The sequence below is a fragment of the Odocoileus virginianus genome, unplaced genomic scaffold, assembly GCF_023699985.2.
Source record: "Odocoileus virginianus isolate 20LAN1187 ecotype Illinois unplaced genomic scaffold, Ovbor_1.2 Unplaced_Contig_1, whole genome shotgun sequence".
NCBI lineage: Eukaryota > Metazoa > Chordata > Mammalia > Artiodactyla > Cervidae > Odocoileus > Odocoileus virginianus.
The window spans coordinates 1,281,463-1,305,438 of NW_027224318.1; the positions used below are offsets into that span (position 1 = coordinate 1,281,463).

Consider the following 23,976-nt stretch of genomic DNA (forward strand, 5'->3'; position numbering starts at 1 on the left):
ATGAAGATTGAAGATCCCACATTCCACAACTAAGACAGTGCACCAAATGCAGTGCAGCCAAATAAGTATTCAAAAATAAATAAAGATGTAGAAGCAAACAACAAAAACTTTCTTCCTTCATGGGCCATACAAATAGAGGCACAAGAGGGAACATTGCTTGAGGGAAGTGGAATCATTTGCACATCCCTGGAGAATTAAATAAGGTCACATTATGTTGGAGGGATTTTAGGTAAGACATCCACAATTGTAGGTTATAGTAAATGATGGCAGAGAACAGAATGAACCACTGAATGGGAGTGACTGTGCGGAAATGTCTTGGAGAAAACACTCTCTCCTTGCTATGAGACCCACCATAAATGAAGATGGGGAAATGAGGAGGGGTAGCAAGTCACGTTGACATGGATCTTTAGAGGGTACTGAGGAAATATCCCTTTTTTTTCCAACCACAGCATCTTGTCCTCCCCGCCTGCACAGAGGTGTCATGACTGGGGCTTTGTGAGGTATAAGCCACCTCAAGGCTATTGTTACCTAGGAGAGCACCTAGCTAACAAAGCTGAAGGGTGTGGCTCCCCTTTGCCTAGGGGTATATATAGAGAGAAGTCAGGAGCCCTGGGATAGACACCACTAGAGGCTTAACTATGGGTGCTGTGCTCAGCACACCAGAGGAGGCTAACATAAATGCAGAAAACACAAACACAGAACAGCTAGCCCCAAGAATCAAAAAGAAGGAACGATGGACTTCTCCTCAATCAAAGACCAAGGTCAGATGACCCTACCCATGTGCCTCTCCTCCCCATAGATCTCCCCAAGACTCCTATCCTACCCTTGCCAGGCACAAATGCCTGCCTCAAGTCACATCTCTACCCATGAAGCCCCCTTTCCTATAATATTCCCATTCTCCTTTCCCAAACCAAAGTCCTGCTGACTCAGCCTGTTGCCTTTCCAGGTGCAGAAAAACATGAGCTTAAGAAGGACACTTCAAAATAAATCAAGAAAAAAATCTCAACCATTCCCCTTTTATCCAAGAGTGTCTAACAGAAAGATAAGGCCTACAACATTCATCTGTTACCACAAACTTAAAAACAAATCGTATAAACACAAGCTTAGTAGTTATAAGAAGCAATGGAAAATCCACCCATTCAAAGTAACTTCCTGTGCCAACAGTAAATGCAGAGCCTGGTCCAGAGCACTAGAACGAGCTGCATCTATAGAAGCCGCTATGAAGAAACGGTCAAAGCCATGGGGATAATTCTGAGACCATTGTGGTATATGGATGCTGAATACAATAAAATCAGCAAGTTGGAAAAAGGAGATGTGTGTGTGTGTGTGTGTCTGTGGGCGGGAGGAAAGAAAGGAAGGGAAGAGGTAGGCATGTGAGGAGGGAGGGAGGTGAGGTCCTGGAGGGCTGGGGGCCAGACTGGCAGGATAGCCAGACATTGGAAGATAAAGACCGGCTGAGGACTAAGAAATGAAGATCAGCTTCCTCAACACTTTGTCCCAAGGACAAGAAGAAAAAGGGCTTTGGTGGTTCCATGTGTGTTTGGGGTGGAGGGGGAGAGCAATTTCAGAGCTGAGTTTGCCAGATTCTAGATGGGAGGAGGGTTTAATGTGTGGTGGGTGATAATGCTCCCCTCCCCCAATCCTGACCAAAAGGCAGGTGACAAAACCAACACCTCCAGCTCACCTATGTCACTGTGATGTATACTGTACCCCACCCAATACTGTAAGCAACTAAAGGCCCCCAGAAGGGCAAAAAGGCTCACCTTACAGAAAGTCACCAACAGCAATTAATACTAGAATAATGGTGTTTGGAGGCCACAAACTCAATAGCAATTAGGCCACTTGTTAAGAAGCTTGCAGCGGAGTATACACACTGCTATATTCAAAATGGATAACTTGCAAGATCCTACTGTACAACACAGGGAACTCTGCCCAATAGTCTGTAATAACCTTATGGTTACCAGGGGGGAAGAATGGGGGGAAGAGTTTGGGATGGACAAGTACACACTGCTATATTTAAAATGAATAACCAACAAGGACCTACTGTATAGCACAGGGAACTCTGCTCAATGTTATGTGGCAGCCTGGATGGGAGGGGAGTTTGGAGGAGAATGGATACATGTATATGTATGGCTGAGTCTCTTAGCTGTCCACCTGAAACCATCACAGCATTGTTTATGGGCTCTACCCCAATACAAAATTTAAAAATTTTTTTTTATTTTAATAAGAAACTTGCAGTGTAGCAGTAACCTACCCAGGGTTGGGTGGTGGGGGTACTCTGCCCACCTGTAGCAATAAAGGAATACAGTATCAACAGAGAATTTTGATATAAGAACAATAAAACCCAGTAAGTCAGTCTTGTTTTTATTAGCACCATAACTAAGCATTTCTAAATTTTCCCCTCAAAATTTTCTTCTTTGGTCTAAGTTCTAAAAGACTGCTGTGGTTAACGTTAAGTTGTAATATACAGTGAGTGAGTGAAAGTTGCTCAGTCATGTCCAACTCTTTGCAACCCCATGGACTATACAGCCCATGGAATTCTCCAGGCCAGAATACTGGAGTGGGTAGCCTTTCCCTTTTCCAGGGGATCTTCCCAACTCAGGGATCCAACCCAGGTTTCCCGCATTGCAGGTGGATTCTTTACCAGCTGAACCATAAGGGAAGCCCTGTAATATATAGGTAATATATAGGTAACATCCAAATTGGCCAACTTTTAGTATTCATGTTTTAATTATTTTATTCTACAGGGAAGTTAATTTAGATAGATTCTTTTAAAACAGTTGGCCCCAGACTCAGGCTGTTCTTTTCTAAAGTAAGTCCTTGACAATTTAGAATTGTTTGAGTTTACTTTGAGCACACTTATGGATTGCAATCCTTGTGGCAATATACAGTAAACATACTGCATGTTTAAAAAATAGATTCTACTGTAAATTTCTATTGTGTGATGATGTCTCTTTATCATAAATTAAGCTAATATGTATAAAAAATAGATTCTAATTAAAAATTATAGCACAGTGATTATAAAGACAAGGAACAACTTCAGTTACTTCAGCTCTGATTCTACATCATTACTTGTTTGCATTAATGTCTGAAACCAAGTAGGCAATTTGAAGAGTAGAATTTGGGGCATAGTGAAACCTTTACTACATGTGAAAATAAATATTTTCACTGAATTTGAGCAATACCTTTAAACATGAAATGTATCATTTAATTATTCATCATTTTAATACTACATAAATATCAAAACAACAATAACTGGTATTACACAGTTGTATAACTGTTGTTTGCCTAAATTGTACCTTTTGCACATGCTTTGGTCTTCTTAAAATTTCCTTATAATTTTTTACTGTGGTAATTGTACACAAAATGTTGTGTCAAAGAAAATTACACTGCATTTTCTTTCAGATTATAATTACTCATTTTAATTCATGCATATTTCTATTAATAAAAATACAACTCAGTGAATACATTAAAAGTCATTGAATTATGCACATTAAATGGTTAATTGTACATTAAATGGTTGAATTGTATGGCATGTAGATAATATCTTAATACAACTGTTTTAAAAAATTATGCCTCACACTTCCCTGGTCGTCCAGTGGTTAAGAACCTGCCTGCCAATGCACAGCATGTGGTTCAGTCCCTGGTCTGGGAAGATTCCACATGCTGAGGGGTAACTAAGCCACAACTACTAACCCTGTGTGCCTAGAGCCCCATGCTCTGCAACAAGAGAAGCCACCACAGTGAGAAGCCCATGCACTGCATGAAGAGTAGCCCCCATTCGCTGCAACTGGAGAAAGCCCTTGCATAGCTTCAAAGACCCACTGTGGCCTAAACAAACAAATAAAAAAAGTTAAAATATTATGCCCCTCCAGGGGTCAAATATACTAACAGTGCCATGGGAGGAAGACATTTTATCATCTAAAATCCTTTATAATTTGGTCCTAGTCTTTGGGCCTTTTGTTTCTATTTTTGCTTTGAACAGCTTTAGTGAAGTCGCTCAGTCGTGTCTGACTTTTTGCGACCCCATGGACTGTAGCCCACCAGGCTCCTCCGTCCATGAGATTCTCCAGGCAAGAATACTGGAGTGGGTTGCCATTTCCTTCTCCAGGGGATCTTCCAAACCCAGGGATCGAACCCAGGTCTCCCGCATTGCAGGCAGACACTTTAACCTCTGAGCCACCAGAGAGGTACAATTGACTCACAACAAGCTACCCATACTTAAAGTACACAATTTGGTAAGTTTTAACATACGTATATATCTGGTACACCATAAATTTGAATCCAGATAGTGAACATATCCATTCATAATCTCCTCATGCTTCCTTATGCCCCTTGGTAATCCCTCCTTCCTCCTTCTTGCCATTTCCAAGCAACCACTAAACTATATTCTGTCACTTACAGGTTATTTAACATTTTCTACAGTTTTATACAAGTGGAATCCCAGGTCATGTACTCCTCTGTGTCTACTTTATTTCACTGAGCCTAGTTATTTTGAGAGTCATTCATGTAATGTTTATCAGAAGCTTATTCCTTTTTATTGCTGAGTAGTATTCCACAATTTTTTTCCCCATAAACTACTGGCCCACTCACTTGTTGAAACACAGGCAGTTGCTTCCCTTCACTATTACAAATAAAGGCACTAGCAACATCCATGTACAAGTCTTTGTATGGACACATGCTTTCTTTTCTCCTAGATAAATCCCTAGGCATGGAATTGTTAGAACATATGTAGGTGAGTGTCTAACTTTTTAAGAGACTGCAAAAGACTGCTGCTGAAGCTGAAGCTCCAATACACTAGCCACCTGATGTGAAGAGCCAACTCATTGGAAAAGACCCTGATGCTGGGAAAGCTTGAGGGCAGGAGGAGAAGCAGGCAACAGAGGATGAGATGGTTGGATGGCATCACTGATTCAATGGACATGAGTTTGAGCAAACTCTGGGAGATAGTGAAGGACAGGGAAGCCTGGCAGGCTACAGTCCATGGGGTCACAAGATACGACTTAGCAACTGAACAACAAACCACTATTTACAAAGGCCAGGACATGGAAGCAATTTAGATGTGCATTGATAGATGAATGGATAAAGACGCTGTGGTACATATATACAATGGAATCTTACTCAGTCATAAAAAAGAATGAATTGAGTCAGTTGTAGTGAGGTGGATGAACCTAGAGCTTGTTATACAGAGTGAAGTAATCAGAAAGAGAAAAACAAATATTGCATATTAACACATATATATGGAATCTAGAAAAATGGTACTGATGAACCTATTTGTAGGGCAGGAATAGAAACACAGACATAGAGAATGGACCTTTGGACACAACGGAGGAAGGAGAGGGAGGGACAAATTGAGAGAGTAGCATTGACATATATACACTTCCATGTGTAAAATAGCTAGCTAGTGGGAAGCTGCTGTATAACACAGGGAGCTCAACTCAGTGCTCTGTGATGACCTAGAGGGGTGGGATTGGGGGGTGGGTGGGAGGTATCAGGAGGGAGGGGAATCACTTATAGCTGATTCACTTTGATGTACAAAAGAAACCAACACAACAATGTAAAATGGTTATCCTCTAAATAAAAATAAAGTTAATAAATGAAGAAAAGAAAAAAAAATTAAAAATGCAAACCTTTTTTTCCAAAGTGACTGTTCTGCCAACATTATATGAGAGTGCCAGTTCCTCTATCTTCTCACCACTTGAGATGACCAATCTTTTAAAATTTTACCCATTTTAATGTATGTGTCATGGTGTCCCATTGTGGTTTTAACTTACATTTCTGTAATGGCTCATACGCTTATTTGCCATCATAACATGGCAACCCACTCCAGTATTCCTGCCTGGAGAACCCATGGACAGAGGAGCTTGGCAGGCTGCAGTCCATGGGGTCACAGACAGTCGGACACGACTGAGGGACTAAGCATGCATGTGTTCTTTCATAAAGTTTCTTTTCAAATCTTTTGCCTGTTTTATAAAATTGGCTTGTTTCCTTATTATTTGGTTTTTAAGAGTTCTTTAACTCTTAAAGAGAAAAGTTATGACCAACCTAGACAGCATATTAAAAAGCAGAGATGTTACTTTGCCAACAAAGGTCCATCTAGTCAAAGCTATGGTTTTCCCAGTAGTCATGTATGGATGTGAGAGTTGGACTATAAAGAAAGCTGAGCGCTGAAGAATTGATGCTTTTGAACTGTGGTGTTGGCAGAGAAGACTCTTGAGAGTCCCTTGGACTGCAAGGAGATCCAACCAGTCCATCCTAAAGGAAATCAGTCCTGAATATTCATTGGAAGGACTGATGTTGAAGCTGAAACTCCAGTACTTTGCTACCTGATGCAAAGAGCTGACTCATTTGAAAAGACCCTGATGCTGGAAAAGATTGAAGGCAGGAGGAAAAGGGGACGACAGAGGATGAGATGATTGGATGGCATCACTGACTCAATGGACATGAGTTTCTGTAAATTCCGGGAGTTGGTGATGGACAGGGAGGCCTGGCATGCTGCAGTCCATGGGGTCCCAAAGAGTCGGACACAACTGAGCGACTAAACTGAACTGAAGAGTTCTTTACATATACTGGCTACAAGTTCTTTGTTGGATATGTGACTTGCAAATATTTTCTCCCAGGCTGTAGTGTCTTTCTCATAGCCAACATTTTTAACTTTGATGAAGCCTAATTTATCATTTTTTAATTTTATGAATAGTGCTAGAGGTCCTCTGAATTTTTATAATCTCTTGGTTTATGTCTTTCATCAATTTTGGAAAGTTTTCAGTCACTATTTCTTCAAATATGCTTCCTGCCTCACATATTCCTCACCTCTTGGGACTCAGATTACATAAATGTTAAACTTTTTGCCATTGGTCCACAAATCACTGAAGCCATGTTCATTTTTCTTAAAATCTTTTTTCCCCTCTGTTGCTCAGAGTATTATTCCTATTGATTTTTCTTCAAGAACACTGACTACTCCATCATCTCCATTCTCTTCAGTCCAGGCAGTGAGTTTTTAAATTTTGGTAATTGTATTCTTCAACTCAATATTTCCATTTGTAAAATTAATTAATTAATCTCCCATTTGCTTCTCCTTTACATTTTCTCTTTTCTTTCCAGAGAGTTTTTTGTCTTCCCATTTATTTTAAAAACATCTGCCCTTACTTATCAGAGCATTTTAAAGCTGCTTTAAAAGCATCATCAGATAATTTCACCAACTACATCATCTTGCATTTGGCATCTGTTGATGATCTTTTCCCATGTAAGTTCAGGATTTTTCTGATTCTTAACATGCTAAATGATTTTGGAATCTCTTCTGGAAATTTATACCAATTGATTGTTCCTGTTTTGAAGAGAGGTATGCTAAAATCTCTCACTATAATTATGGATTTGCTAAATTCTCCCTGTATATCTAGCAGTTTTACTTCACCCATTTCAAGGTTATGTTGTTCAGTTTAGTTCAGTTCAGTCACTCAGTCGTGTCTGACTCTTTGCGACCCCATGAATTGCAGCATGCCAGGCCTCCCTGTCCATCACCAACTCCCAGAGTTTACTCAAACTCATGCCCATTGAGTCGGTGATGCCATCCAGCCATCTCATCCTCTGTCATCCCCTTCTCCTCCTGCCCCCAATCCCTCCCAGCATCAGGGTCTTTTCCAATGAGTCAACTCTTTGCATGAGGTGGCCAAAGTATTGGAGTTTCAGCTTCAGCATCAGTCCTTCCCAATGAACACCCAGGATTGATCTCCTTTAGGATGGACTGGTTGGATCTCCTTGCAGTCCAAGGGACTCTCAAGAGTCTTCTCCAACACCACAGTTCAAAAGCATCAATTTTTCGGCGCTCAGCTTTCTTCACAGTCCAACTCTCACATCCATACATGACCACTGGAAAAACCATAGCCTTGACTAGATGGACCTTTGTTGGCAAAGTAATGTCTCTTTTTTTTATTTATTTTTTTTCATTTATTTTTATTAGTTGGAGGCTAATTACTTTACAATATTGTAGTGGGTTTTGTCATACATTGACATGAATCAGCCATGGAGTTACATGTATTCCCCATCCTGATCCCCCCTCCCACCTCCCTCTCTACCCGATCCCTCTGGGTCTTTTTAATATGCTGTCTAGGTTGGTCATAACCTTCCTTCCAAGGAGTAAGCGTCTTTTAATTTCATGGCTGCAGTCACCATCTGCAGTGATTTTGGAGCCCCAAAAAAATAAAGTCTGACACTGTTTCCACTGTCTCCCCATCTATTTCCCATGAGGTGATGGGACCAGATGTCATGATCTTAGTTTTCTGAATGTTGAGCTTTAAGCCAACTTTTTCACTCTCCTCTTTCACTTTCATCAAGAGGCTTTTCAGTTCCTCTTCACTCTCTGCCATAAGGATGGTGTCATCTGCATATCTGAGGTTATTGATATTTCTCCCAGAAATCTTGATTCCAGCTTGTGCTTCTTCCAGCCCAGCGTTTCTCATGATGTACTCTGCATATAAGTTAAATAAGCAGGGAGACAATATATAGCCTTGATGTACTCCTTTTCCTATTTGGAACCAGTTTGTTGTTCTATGTCTAGTCCAGTTCTAACTGGTGCTTCCTGACCTGCATACAGGTTTCTCAAGAGGCAGGTCAGGTGGTCTGGTATTCCCATCTCTTTCAGAATTTTCCATAGTTTATTGTGATCCACACAGTCGAAGGCTTTGGCATAGTCAATAAAGCAGAAATAGTAATGTTTTTCTGGAACTCTCTTGCTTTTTCGATGATCCAGCGGATGTTGGCAATTTGATCTCTGGTTCCTCTGCCTTTTCTAAAACCAGCTCAAACATCTGGAAGTTCACGGTTCACGTATTGCTGAAGCCTGGCTTGGAGAATTTTGAGCATTACTTTACTAGCATGTGAGATAAGTGCAATTGTGCAGTAGTTTGAGCATTCTTTGGGATTGCCTTTCTTAGGGATTGGAATGAAAACTGACCTTTCCCAGTCCTATGGCCACTGCTGAGTTTTCTAAATTTGCTGGCATATTGAGTGCAACACTTTCACAGCATCATCTTTCAGGATTTTAATTCCATCACACCCACTAGCTTTGTTCATAGTGATGCTTTCTAAGGCCCACTTGACTTCACATTCCAGGATGTCTGGCTCTAGGTGAGTTGTTAGGGGCATACAAATCCATGATTATTATATCTAATTGCTGTGTTTAATGCAACATTCCTTTTTATATTTATTAACATGTTTTCTCTCAGATTCTATTTTATTTGATATTGTTTTGCTTCACTAGCCTTTTTTTAGTTAGAATTAACATGGCATATTTTCATTTTATTTATCTAATTTCAACATTCTGTTGATTTGGTTTTAGGTATGTATCTTGCAAACAGCTTATTAGCTTGACTATTTTTGATAAATAATTTGACAATCTCTTCTTCCACTTAGATAAAATGAATCTGTTCACATGGTGATTATTGACATTTTTAGAAATATTTTTGTCATCTTTTTTGTGATTTCTGTTTAGCACCATTTTCTTTCTTTTTATTTATTTATTTATTTCATTTATTTTTATTAGTTGGAGGCTAATTACTTTACAATATTTTCAGTTTTCTCCTTTTCTGCTTTCAGCTGGAGTTACAAAATTTTCTATTTTTCTTCGCATATTTTGTAGCTATACACACTACTTTTAGCTTTTTAAAGCCAGTTACCCTTAATTTTTAAAAACATACAAAACTGTACCTTTTTCTGACAGTCTACAATTACTTAGAATTTTAAATCGCCTACTCAGTATGACAGAGGTTTTAGCATAACTACAAATTGAACATCCCAACATTACAGATTTTGCCTACAGCATGTTTAATTTTACATTTTCTTAACCATCAAAAGAAGTTTTTACATCCAATTAATTAAATATATCAATGTTGTTGTTTTAGTTTCTAAGTTGTAACTTTTTGCAACCCCATGAAGTGTAGCCCACCAGGGCCCTCTGTCCATGGAATTCTCCAGGCAAAAATAGTGGAGTGGGTTGTCACTGCAGGGGATCTTCTTGAGCCAGGAATTGAACCCATGTCTCCTGTAGTGGCACGCAGATTTTTTTTTACCACTGAGCCACCCGGGAAGTCCAAATTTATCAATACTTGTTATTTATTTCTGTTTTAACCATTTTCCTGTATCTTAAATTTTCCCTTTCTTCCTAGTAAGTATATCTTTTAAGAGTCTCTTTAGTGAGATGATTCTTGTTTCTAAACTTGCCAAGTCTTTGCATACCTAAAAATTATTTTATTCTACCCTTACCTGTGAGAATTACTTTTCTTTAGCACTTTGAAGGTAATGCCTTTTTTTTTTTTAACCATGAGTCTAACTCCTGTTACTTCAAAAGTAATCAATTTTTTCTTTCTGGTGGTTTTTAAAGTGTTAATCCTTTATGTTCTACAGAGTTACTTTGATGTGTCTAGCTATGTATTTATTTTTCATTTATACTGCTTAATACCTGAAGTATACTCCAGAACTGAGGACTCAGATGTTTCTTCAGTACTGGAATTTTTGTGTTATTGTATCAGCAAATAGATTATTTTTCAGAAATCCTCTTCACCATCTCACCAAATCCTGCAGGATACTTATTGAAGTCTTTCAATCTCTCTTCACCGTTATATTTTTAAAATATCCTCTCTTTTCACATCACATTTCTAATTCGTCAGTACAGTCTTTCACTTTGCTATTTTCTCTGTGTCCAATCCCATTTATGCTCTCTTCATTTTCTTAAGTTTTGAAATTGATTTTTATTAAAGTATAGTTGATTTACAATGTGTGTTAATTTCAGATGTACAGCAAAGTGAATCAGTTATACATATACATATATCCCCTCTTTTTTAGATTCTTTTTCCATATAGATCATTACAGAGTACTGAGTAGAGAGTTCCCTGTACTATACAATAGGTTCCAATTAATTAAATGTCTTTATTTTTCTTTCCACAATTTCTAATTGGTTCTTTCATATCCACTGGGTCTCATTTTCATTTATTTAATTTCTTTTTGTTTCACAATTTTCTGCTATTTTTGATTAAAATTGTATAGCTCTTCGAGCATCATCAACACACTTAAAAAAAATCATTGACATGGCTTTTCATTAAGTCATTTCCTCCTGGATGCATTCATATTCTGATTGTTTATTTCCATTGTGGTATTACTCAGTGTAGATTTTTTGTGTGTGTTTTGAAATTTTGGTGTGGAGGCTCATTTTGAATAGAATATAATTTTGTTCCTCTCCCACACTCTTTAGGTTCCATATCGCCTTTTATTGATATTTTGTGTTGACCCTACAGGGTTCCCAAGATTGTAGTCCAGAACCAGGTCTTACTACAGATTCTAAAGATTTCTGTTATTTAGTGATATTGAACATATAGCACAGCCAGTGGCAGCTTGATTTAGTTCCTCATAACAAAAGTTGATCGCTGGTCCTTCTAACACCCTAGGCTAATAGCTTCCTATAGTGTTCTATCACCTAGCACTGAGAGAAAGTGTAGCAGTTAAATTTTCCTGAGCTCTAGATTCATACATCCAACTACCTAACTGACCTCTCCTCGGTATATTTGATAAGCATCTCAAACTTTATGCGCCTAAAATTAAACCGTTGATTTTTTTTTAATTCTTACTTCAAATCTTCCCCCAGTGTTCCTCATCACAATAAATGGCACCATCGTTTACCCAGTTGCTCAGGAAAAAAGGCTTGGAGTCATCTTAAACCTGAAACCATCTTAAACCATGTATCACCCCACATCCAATCCAAGAGCCAAGAAATGTCAACCCTTTCTTCTTCACAATATACCCAGAATCTAGGCACTTCTTACCACTCCCATCATTATCTCTATGGTCAAAGATACCAGTCTCTTTTGTCTGGATCATTTCAATAACCTCCTTACTGATGTCCATGCTTTTGCACCTAACCCTTTTCTGTCAATATTCTATTGGTCAACCAGAGGATTTGCATTATGGTGTAAATCAGACTGCATCATTTCTTGGCTCCAAATCCTCCAATGACATCCTTTAATATTCAGAATAAAATCTAAATTCCTGCTATGGCCAACAAGTTCCTACCTGATCTGGTTCTTGTTTATTTCTTCAAATCATCTCCTATCACTCTCCACCAATCCTACAATGTTTGGTGAAGAATAAATGTTCTCATGTCTGTAACATGTCTACCATAGACTTTGACACGTGTTCATTGCCCAACATATGCTTAAGAATGATCACAGCTGTCCGATGATGTTGAGAATTGGGCTTGGCCTAGAATTGGGACATGAGCAGAGAGCAATACAAGTAAAATCACAGAAAGCAGGACACAGTGAGATAAAGTTTGGAGGGTCTCAGAAGAGAAGGTCAGTAAAGGAATTTGCTGCAGTTACTTTCCATTCCTTGTTGCCACACACACACACACCCCTAATTTCCAGTGAATTTGTAGCCCATTTTAGTCATGTGGGTTGAGTAATTTTCTTGTCAGCCAATGCATGTAAGAATCAACTGTTAGCCTGCAGATGCTTAAAGATTTTGATGCGTTATAAAGAGTTAGTTTTCTCTGTATTTATATAAGGGTCAAATAATGATGGCCAATTGCAAAACACAACCAACCCTTAAATCAATCTGTTTCCTTCAACTGAAGTTATTTCATGGAGGAGTTTAAATGTAACTTTTGAAGGCAAAATACTGGAGGTGGATTCCTCCCCTGTAATAATACATCCTGTCATGACGAAGCTACTGAGTACCAGTCAAGAGACATGGGTTCGATCCTTGTGTCAGGAAGAACCCCTGGAAGAGAGCGTAGCAATCCATTCTTGCCTGGAGAATCCACATTGGCAGAGGAGCCTGGCGGGCTATAGTCCATAGGGTCACAAAGAGTTGGACACAACTGAAGCAACTTAGTGCGCATGCACACACACACACACACACACACACACACAGTCATTTATCAACAACTCACTGGCATTCTCAAAAATACTGCTGATTTTGGTATATAATTTATAGATTTATAAATCCTTCAGAAGAGAGTTCTCTCTGTTTTTATTTTAATTTATGAATAGATTTAATTTTCATTTTAATGGACTTGAATCATATCATTTTTATTGAAAGAAAGATTCTTTTCACTTGTTACTGCTTTAGAATTTTTAAAAATTTCATGCATGAGATTTCAAATAATCCCATAGTAACCCTTTTACCCCCTAAACTATATTGTTCATCCCACGTCCCTCTCCCCACTGGTTTGTTCTCTGTATCTCTGAGTTTGCTTCTATTTTTTGCTCTATTCACTAGTTTGTTGTATTTTTTAGATTCTACATATAAGTGATATCATACAGTATTTGTCTTTCTCTGACTTATTTCACTTAGCATAATGCCCTCCAAGTCCATCCATGTTGCTGCAAATGGCAAAATTTCATTCTTTTTTATCTGAGTTAGTATTCCATTGTACATATATACCACATCTTCTTTATCCACTCATCTGTTGATAGACACTTAGGTTTCTTCCATACCTTGGCAATTGTAAATAATATTGCTATGAACATTGGGGTACATGTATCTTTTCAAATTAGTGTTTTCTTTTTTTTTTTTTTTTTGATATATACCCAGAAGTGGAATTGCTGGGTCATATGGTAGTTCTATTTTTAGTTTTTTGAGAAACCTCCAAACTGTTTTCCACAGTGGCTGTACTAATTTACATTCCCACCAACAGTGTATGAGGGTTCCCTTTTTTCCACATCCTTTCCAACATTTGTTATTTGTGTTCTTTTTGATGACAGCCATTTTGACAGGTGTGAGGTGATATCTCACTGTAGTTTTGATTTGCATTTCCCTGATGATTAGTGGTGTTGAGCATCTTTTCATGTGCCTATTGGCCATCTGCATGTCCTCTTTGGAAAAATGTCTATTTAGGTCTTCTGCCCATTTTTTAATTAGGTCATTTGTGTTTTTGATATTGTGCTGTATGAGCTGTTTATATACATTGAAATATTAACCCCTTATTATTTGAAATATCATTTGCAAATATTTTCTCCCATTCAGTAGGTTGTCTTTTCATTTTGTTGATGGTTTCCTTTGCTGTGCAAAAGTTTTTAAGTTTAATTAGGTCCCATTTGTTTATTTTTGCTTTTGTTTCCTTTGCTTTAGGAGATAGATCATCCTGGTACCAAAACCAGACAAAGAAATCACACAAAAAGAAAATGATGGGCCAATACAACTGATGACTGTATGTGCAAAAATCCTCAATGAAATATTAACAAACCCAATTCAATGTTACATTAAAAGGATCATATAGCAGGATTAAGTGGGATCTATCCCAGGGATGCAAGGATATATGCAAATCAATCAATGTGATACACCACATTAACAAATTGAAGAATAAAAATCATATGATCATCTCAATAGATGCAGAAAAAGCTTTTGATCAAGTTCAACATCAATTTATGATCAACTGATACTCCAGAAAGTGGGCACGGAGGGAACATACCTCAACATAATTAAGGCCATTTATGACAAACTCACAGACTAACATCATACTCAGTGGTGAAAAACTGAAAGCATTTCCTCTAAGATCAGGAGAGTTTTCTTCTGATTCTACTAAAAATAAGAACAAACTGATTCTCTCTCAATGGTACTATTGACTCCTACATAGCAATCTATTGTTCATCAGTTCTTACAAAAGAAGATTTACACAGAGAACTGTAAATCTAGAGCAAAATCTGTTGGTATTATTTGATTTCTGAAGCCTTTCATATTATAAACTGGCCACATCAGTTATGTAAGAGACAAGAGTCTCCAAAAAGCAGGTTTTCAAAACACGCTTCTCAGTATTATTCCTGCAAGCATAAGCATCAGAGTTAAAAAAGCCCCAATATATTTTGGCTTGAAAAGCTATAATAATGCCAAGCTAATTTGAAGGGAAATATTTGCCAGTATTTTTAGAGAGGATGTTGTTGTTAGAAAGTGGGCAAGTATCAAAGTCCCTGACCCAGCTCACCCCCAGACATATCATTAAAGCAGATAATTGCACAGCTTGCTTCACTGGAGTGGAGAAGCCTTAGAACAGAATCCTTCTAGCCAAAAATGACTGCTTGGAGACATTTCCTATTTTGTCTAGTCAACATTCAGCATGACAAGTAAGAGAACATTGCTGCATTGTTGTTGCTCAGTCACTAAGTCATGTCCGACTCTTTGCGACCCCATGGACTGCAGCACTCCAGGCTTCCCTGTCTTTCAGCTATCTCCCAGAGTTTGCTCAAACTCATGTCCATTGAGTCGGTGATGCCATCCAACCATCTCATCCTCTGTCATCCCCTTCTCCTCCTGCCTTCTGTGTTTCTCATCAGGGTCTTTTCCAATGAGCTGGCTGTTTGCATCAGGTGTCCAAAGTATTGGAGCTTCAGCATCAGTCCTTCCAATGAATATGCAGGGTTGATTCCCTTTAGGACTGACTGATTTGATCTCCTTATTGTCCAAGTGACAAGCCTTCTCCAGCACTACAGTTTGAAATCATCAATTTTTCAGCACAGCCTTCTTTACGGTCCAACTCTCACATCCATACATGACTACTCTAAAAACCAAAGCTTTGACTATACATAGGGAGAACCATAGCTTTGTTGCTGTATTAATTGGTATTAATCTTTACAAAACTGATTAAAATTAAAGAAAAAATTCTAAGCTCTATTTCCATGAAGACATAAAAAGGGCACAGTCAGTGGGACTCCTTGCAAAGCTGGACTCTGGGAGTTTGTGGAAAGAGGGTAAGGACTTTTTTTTTCCCTAGTAACAAGGCAAAGACTTCTTTCTTTAAGACCTAGGAGAGGGTAATATTTAGGGCTGACTACTGAGGTCAGAGAGGAGCTAGTTTGTTAGTTAGCTAAATGTGTAGGAGGGCATGAGAAGGAAGGGAAACTGGGATACTATCCAATGGGTTCTCTCTCTAAAAAGTTTAAGTTTACATTGCTTCTACTGATATTGAAAGCCAAGATTCTCTAATTTGATTCCAGTTAAGCAATGCCCAGGTGGCACTAGTGGTAAAGAACATGCCTGCCAATGCAGGTAATATGTAAGAGATATGGGTTTGATCCCTGGGTAGGGAAGATCCCCTGGAGGAGGGCATAGCAACCCACTCTGGTATTTTTGCCTGGGGAATCCCTTGGGCAGAGGAGCTTGGTGGGCTACAGCCCATAAGGCCCCAGAGAGTTGGACACGGCTGAAACGACTTAGCACAAGCAATGCCCAAACAATTCTCTACCTCAGATCTTTAAATATAGGAACCATTTACTTCAAATAAATACAATTCCTTGTTTGAAGGAATCAATCAATCCATTAACAAAATACTAACCACACTTGGGTCGTGTATGGGTTCACCTTTCTTTGTGTGAAATGGTGAACACACAAGCCCTGAGACAAATGCAACATACATCATCATCTATCAGAGCCATTCCCTTCCTACAAGGAGCTCAAAAGATACTGAGGAGATGAACAGTGTCATTTAAATAATGCACAATAGTGCAATGATAAAGGAATGCACGTGTGCTGTGGAAGCACAGATGAAGATCATGTAATCTAGACTGGAGATGTCAGGGAATATTTCCTAGAGGTGGCAAATAAGAGTAACAGCATAATCCAGAGCCCTGAGATGACAACCAGCAGGGTAAGTTTATGGTGAGATCAGAGCAGTTTGATGTTCCTAAAGTACAAATTTTAGCAGGAAGCGGGCCTTCCTGACCAGGTAGACTGGCTAGAGATGCTGGGAAACTGCAGAGCTCATCCTATAGCCCCACCTGGGCAGAGAGCCAAGCCAAAAGCCCTAAAGAACTGCAGATCATAAGCTCTCACCCCACCTGAGCAGAGAGACCAAAGAGTGACCCTAGGCAGCTTCAGAACCCCGTCTACAGGCCCATCTAGCAGCAAAGCTTGATCAATTGCTGAGCAAAGCCCATGCCCTCACGTAACCATGAAGCCTGGGAAGCAGCCCCACCCAACCATGGAACAGACTCTCCAGCGGCACCCAACTTCTAGGTACAATTGGAGGCCCCATCTAACCAGGAAACTCAGACTGCAAACTCAATCAACAGTGGAGCATGGATAGCTACCTGCATAACTGCAGAGCCCAGTCTGCAGACCCGCCCAAATTCAGGGCACAGCCTGTGGCCCCACTTGATTGCGTATCACAGGCTGAGACCCCATCCAATAGCAAAACCCTGTCTGGAGCCCCATCTGGCCATGCTGCCAGTAGAACTACACTGTCAGGAAACACAGCCTGCAACCCCAGCTGATCAGATGTGATTGCAGAGCCCAACTAGTTGCCCTGCAGGGCTGCAGAGCCCAGCCAGTAACCAGACCCCACCAGGGAAACCAGCAAGCAGCCCCATTTGAAGTCAAAGCCCAACTAGCAAGAGCGTGTGACCATGGAGCCCAACAGCAGCCACCACCTGACCTCAGAACACAGGCAGCAGCCTCAGCCAATTAGAGACCTGGACAGAAAATCCCACCAGATGACCCAGGCAGAACTGAAGGTAAGCTGACTGCTGAAGTTATTTCCCTACTGAAATGATCCTGTAACAGCTGGAAGAAGAGACCACTTCCTCAGATGCACAGACACCAATGTAAGGATAACAAGGATCATGCAAAATCAGGTAAACCAAAGGAAATAATAAATCAGATTATTTATAAATAAAAATCAGATACCACCAAAGGAAACTAATAAAGAGCCAATAATTGACCCTAAAGAAGTGAAGATCTATAAATTGTGTGACAAAGAATTCAGAATAATCCACCTCAACTTAAAGAAGTTCAGCAAATTACAAGAACACAAAAGATAACTAAACAAAATTAGGAAAACAATGCATGAACAAATGAAAATCCACCAAGAAGTAGAAACCATTAGAAAAAAAAAAGAAAAAACCCAGAAAACCTAGAGCTGAAGAATTGAAGAATAAAATGACTGAACAGAAAAATTTGAGACCTCCAACAGCAGACTTGACCAAGCACAAGAAAGAATCAATGGACTCAAAAATAGGTCATCTGAAATTATCCAGAGGAACAAAAAATAAAAATGAAAAAGAGTACAAAACCCTATGAGACTTATGGGACAGCATCAAGAGAAACGTATGAACTTTGGGAATCCTGGAGAAGAAGAGAGAGAAAAGAACAGAAAGACTATTTTTAAAAATAGGGCTGTAACATACAACATGATAAATATAGTTAACACTGCTGCATGTTATTTATTTTTAGTTTTTAGGCTGCACCAAGTGGCATGTGGGATCTTAATTCCCCTACCAGGGATTGAACCTGGGCCCTCTGCATTGGGAGTGCACAGTCTTAACCACTGGACTGCCAGGGAAGTGTCTGGTGCACGTTATATAAGAAAGTTGTGAAGAGAGTAAATTCTAAGAGTTTTCTTCCTTCCTGATATTCTGAAATACTTTCTTTTATCATTTCTTTCTGTTTAGAAAACTTTCTTTAGCCATTCTTTTAAAGGATATGCTCACAACAAATGTTCTTAGTTTTCCTTCACCTGACAATGTCTTGATTTCCCATTCATTCATGAAGTATACTAAGTCTCAATGTAAATCCTTGATCGACTGTATGTTTCTTTCAGCACTGAAAAATGCAATCTTACATCCTTTTGTCCTCCAGAGTTCAGATAAGAAATCCACTGCTATTAAAGTTGCTTTCCCTTATAGTGAACACAGTTTTTTCTCTCACTGCTTTCAAGATACTTTGTCTTTAGTTTTCAGAAATTTGACTATAATAAATCTTGGTGTCAATTTCATTGGGCTTATCTTGTTTTGGACTTAGCATCTTGAATCTATTATTTTATTTTTGAATCTGTAATTATGATATTGGTAAACACAAGTGTGTGTGAGAGAGAGAGAAAGGAGAGAAAATGGGGGGGAGGGGCTCTCTGTCTTCTTCTTATAAGGGCACTAATCCAATTGCGAGGGTCCCACCCTCATGACCTCATCTAGTCCTAGGCTCACCTCCAAATACCATCACATTGGAGCTTAGGGCTACAACATATTTAGGAGTGGCCCAAATTCAACAATTTAGAAGAGACACAAATATTCAGTCCATAACAGTGCCCATCAGTCTCTTAGTTAGAATCTGCCATACCTGTCTACCATTAAAATAAACTAGGAAACTTTTTTAAAATTCTGAGACTCCAGGTCGATTAAATAAAATTTTCTAGGGGAGAGAACAAGGCCCATTTGACTCAACTGTAAATGGGCTCAACAATAGCATCTACCTCATTAGAATTATGATAAGTTCCAGTGAGATAATGTATACAAATCACCTTTCACTTAATGGGTGCCTAGTAAATGATAGCTTGCTCTCAAAACTTCCCACATGATTCAAGTATTCAGTCAGGTCTGAGTATAACTAATTACTCTAAATGGCAGGCATTTCAGGCAGATCAGGCAAGGAGAACTAGAGCTCAGTAGGCAGAAGAGGCTGAGGTTAAGTCTCACTTTAAAGACAAAGTTTGGGGGCCTTAGTCCTTGACTCTAATATGAAAAAGACATGTGTATTCACACTCTGATCACCTCTTACATTCATGTGAGCTCATAAGGTTTTGCATCTTCTTTTATGCAAAGGCACACAGCTGACAAATGGGAGAACTGGGACTTCTAGAGACTGTGTTTTGAAAATTTTCTTCCCACTTCCCACCACTACACTGTAAATTATTCCATGGTCATTACTGCTTTTCACCACAGAAAGAATCTCCCTTGAGGGCTTTGGTCAACAGATCTGTCAGTCTAATATCTATAATGTTCCTTAGGGCTTACAGACAAGATGTAATGGCTAAGTATGTTTTATACTTCACAAGACTCAAACACAAGACCCATCTGTGACGAGCTATATGAAAACAGTCATCTTTGTAAATAACATGAAGCACACAGTTTTGTTCCATAGAGGGAAACTTTACTTCTAGAGATGGATTTCAGTTCAGTTCAGTCCCTCAGTTGTGTACGACTCTTTGCGACCCCATGGACTGCAGCATGCCAGGCTTCCCTGTCCATCATCAACTCCCAGAGCTTGCTCAAACTCATGTCCATTGAGTCAGTGATGCCATCCAACCATCTCATCTTCTGTCGTCCCCTTCTCCTCCTGCTTTCAATCTTTCCCAGCATCAGGTCTTTTCCAAGGAGTCAGTTCTTTGCATCAGGTGGCCAAAGTATTGGAGTTTCAGCTTCAGCATCAGTCCTTCCAATGAATATTCAGGAATGATTTTCTTTAGGATGGACTTGTTTGATCTTGCAGTCCAAGGGACTCTCAATTGCTTTCTCCAACATCACAGTTCAAAAGTATCAATGCTTTTGAGAGATGGAGTCAGTGAGTCAGTTCAGTCACTCAGTTGTGTACGACTCTTTGCGACCCCATGAACCACAGCACGCCAGGCCTCCCTGTCCATCACCAACTCCCAAAGTTTACCCAAACTCATGTCCATTGAGTCGGTGATGCCATCCAACCATCTCATCCTCTGTTGTCCCCTTCTCCTCCTGCCCTCAATCTTTCCCAGCATCAGGGTCTTTTCCAATGAGTCAGCTCTTTGCATTAGGTGGCCAAAGTATTGGAGTTTCAGCTTCAACATCAGTCCTTCCAATGAACACCCAGGACTGATCTCCTTTAGGATGGACTGGTTGGATCTCCTTGCAGTCCAAGGGACTCTCAAGAGTCTTCTCCAACACCACAGTTCAAAAGCATCAATTCTTCAGCACTCAGCTTTCTTTATAGTCCAACTCTCACATCCATATATGACTACTGAAAAAACCATAGCCTTGACTAGACAGACCTTTGTTGGCAAAGTAATGCCTCTGCTTTTTAATATGCTGTCTAGGTTGGTCATAACTTTTCTTCCAAGGAGTAAGCATCTTAAAAGACGCTTAAAATTTCATGGCTGCAATCACCATTTGCAGTGATTTTGGAGCCCCCCAAAAATAGTCAGTCACTCTTTCCCCATCTATTTCCCATGAAGTGATGGGACCAGATGCCATGACCTTAATTTTCTGAATGTTGAGCTTTAAGCCAATGTTTTCACTCTCCTCTTTCACTTTCATCAAGAGGCTCCTTAGTTCCTCTTCACTTTCTGCCATAAGGGTGGTGTCATCTGCATATCTGAAGTTATTGATATTTCTCCCAGCAGTCTTGATTCCAGCTTGTGCTTCATCCAGCCCAGCATTTCTCATGATGTACTCTGCATATAAGTTAAATAAGCAGGGTGACAATATACAACCTTGACATATTTTTTTTCTTATTTGGAACCAGTGTGTTGTTCCATGTCCAGTTCTAACTGTTGCTTCCTGACCTGCATACAGATTTCTCAAGAGGCAGATCAGGTGGTCTGGTATTCCCATCTGGGAGTAGTGGAGAAGAAAGGATGAAAAGCACAGGTTTTGGAGTCATGCAGACTGAACAGGATAGATATGAAGTGCTTAGCTCATCACAGGTCTTAAATATATGGCAACTGTTGTCATTATGAATGTCTGATCATGCTTGGACACAGCTGTCCAAGAAAAGGGATGCCTCCATAAACCTGAGCAGGCTGGGCGGGAGGGGGAGGCTAGGGATGGCTAAGACACTCATGGTTTCCAATCTCAGCTTCTACTGCTTACTCACTATAACATCTTAGACAGAAAGCCACTTAACCTCCCCAAGCCCTAACTGATTCATCTGCAAAATGGGCACAGTAATGGTACCTACCTCTTTAGGGTTGTGGTAAAAATCAAATGAGATAATGTATGTGGCTCAACTGCCATTTACTGGGTGCTCAATAAATAAATGATTGTTACTTTGAACACCTTTTCTTGGTGAAACAATTTCCAGCCAAAGCATTAATATCAGTGATTTTCTTTGTTTGATGACCAATCTGCATCTGATTAACTCTTTATATGTATCTCTTGGGGTAGAATGGTAATGTGTCCTTCACTATCTCTCATGAGGAATATTTGGCTGAGATTCTGTGCCAAGGAAATAATGGCCTTTGTGAATCTATTTGCATAAGTATTTGTTCTATCAAAGTGACATTAAAGAATGAATCATGATCTGGTCTTGATGGCACAGAAATAGAACTGCAGGGATGAAAACATACTCAAAGCTTGGAGATTGGTTGCTCCAAGACTTTTTCCCCAGAAGTCTGCCTTATTTTGCTAAGATAGGCTGGAAAAATTCAGGCAACAACATGGCCATGAAGGAACAGCACCTAAGGAAAGATCTCCAGTTTCTGAATGACAGAAATTCTGCCCAGGGACAGGAGATAACAATCCAGCCTTCCAATTCCTGCTGTACCCTTTGACTCCAACCTCTCATCCTGGGACCATGATCTCCCTAGGCTGGGGGATGCTCTGTGCCCCTGAGGAGGGGCTTTACCTTCTCACAGTCTGCAAGACAGAGCAATCCACATCCAGTTGCCCTAGTGCAAACATGGGGTACTTGGGACCTTGGATGTATCCCCAGTTCACTCTTCACTGTCTTATGGGCAAAAGAGCACCCCTACAAATATCAGGCCTAGCTTCAAGCTCCAATAGCCCAAAGGTATACAACCAAAGTCTAGTGACACCGTAGTTGAGAGTCCCATGCTGCACTTACATATATTTTGTCACCTCCTGGTTGTATAACCTTTGGTATGCTTCTCAACTGCTCTGTGCTTAAATCTCTTCATTCGTAAAATGGAAGGGATAAGTGTTTCCCAATAGTTCTAAGGTTTAAATTAGTGCTAAGTTAAAGCTGGATGCCACAGAAGCTCTTAGCAACTGGTAGCTATCATGTTGATGACTAGCCCAAGCTGCACAGAGGTAAAGTGGATAAAATCAAATCAATTTTCTACACAGGGCTCTGGCTTAGAAGTTGAGTCTACTCGAATATTTTCTGTGTTCAAAATATCTCACAATCTGAGCCAACAAATAGCTGATAACAAATTGAAGGGCCATCCTAAATTTGTTTTTTACCGAAGTGAATGCTGAAATGTTGGAGAAAGTGTACTCTTTTATATTGCTGGTGGAGAAATGAATCCTTACAGCTCATCCGGAGGAGAACTGGTGTTATCTACTAAAATTAAAAATATAGATACATTTCAACCTAGCAAAGCCACTCTTGGGGATCTAGTCTACAGGAATAAAAGCATTGGAAATGGAAGGAATGTTTGTGAATTGTACATCCAAACCACGGCCTTTTATACCAACACTTAACAGAACGAGGTGGTTTCCATGGTGTATTGTTAAGTGAGAAAAGCAAGATGTAGTAGCACATATACTAGGATGCCACTGTTGTAAAGTAAAATGTCCAAAACATCCCTTATGTGTGTGGAATGTAAATTCTAGATAACTATGCAAGCATGGAGGGAGGCACTGAAAGGTATGTACTGAGTTGTTCAAATCGGTTACCTTTGTGGGGGTGGTATGGCATGTAAAGAAACAAGCTGTACATTTTTCAAATAAAAGTGTCCACAGTGGAAACTTGCATTCTGTGGTCTCATTTAGGTAAAATGGTTTACACAAAGAAGTAAGATAGGATGGTCAGTAAGATGCTTACTGGAGTATATATCAAGGGGAGTGAAAAGTAGAAAACCATTTATTTGTTTACTTATTTATTATGTATTTATTTTATATAAGCATAACGTGAAAACTTCCTGCAGGAGGAAATGTTTGCCTAAGAACAAGTGGCAAAAGGAAGAGAACTGGGTTGGCAGCCACAGAATTGAGTGGTAGGAGGAGGGATAAGTTAGGACTTTGGGATTAACAGATAGGTAGTATTATATATAGAATAGATAAACAAGGTCCTACTGTATAGCACAGGGAACTATATTCAATATCCTGTGATAAACCATAATGGAAAAGAATATATATACGTGTAACTGAATCAATCACTTTGCTATACACCAGAAATGAACACAGTGTTGTAAATCAACTGTACATCAATAAAAACTTTAATTTTAAAATAAAATATTAAAATAAAAAGCCGTCTTCATACTCACAAATTATGAATGACCAGTCTAATAAA

The 23,976-nt window shown here is 39.4% G+C and overlaps 1 long non-coding RNA gene across 1 annotated transcript; it reads left to right on the forward strand.

The window, feature by feature from the left end:
- The first annotated feature begins 552 nt into the window (after positions 1-552).
- LOC110143229 (uncharacterized) lies at positions 553-1,311 on the forward strand. Its single transcript, XR_002315540.2, has 2 exons — positions 553-761; positions 947-1,311. It is a non-coding gene; the product is annotated as an uncharacterized lncRNA (long non-coding RNA).
- The last annotated feature ends 22,665 nt before the right edge of the window (positions 1,312-23,976 follow it).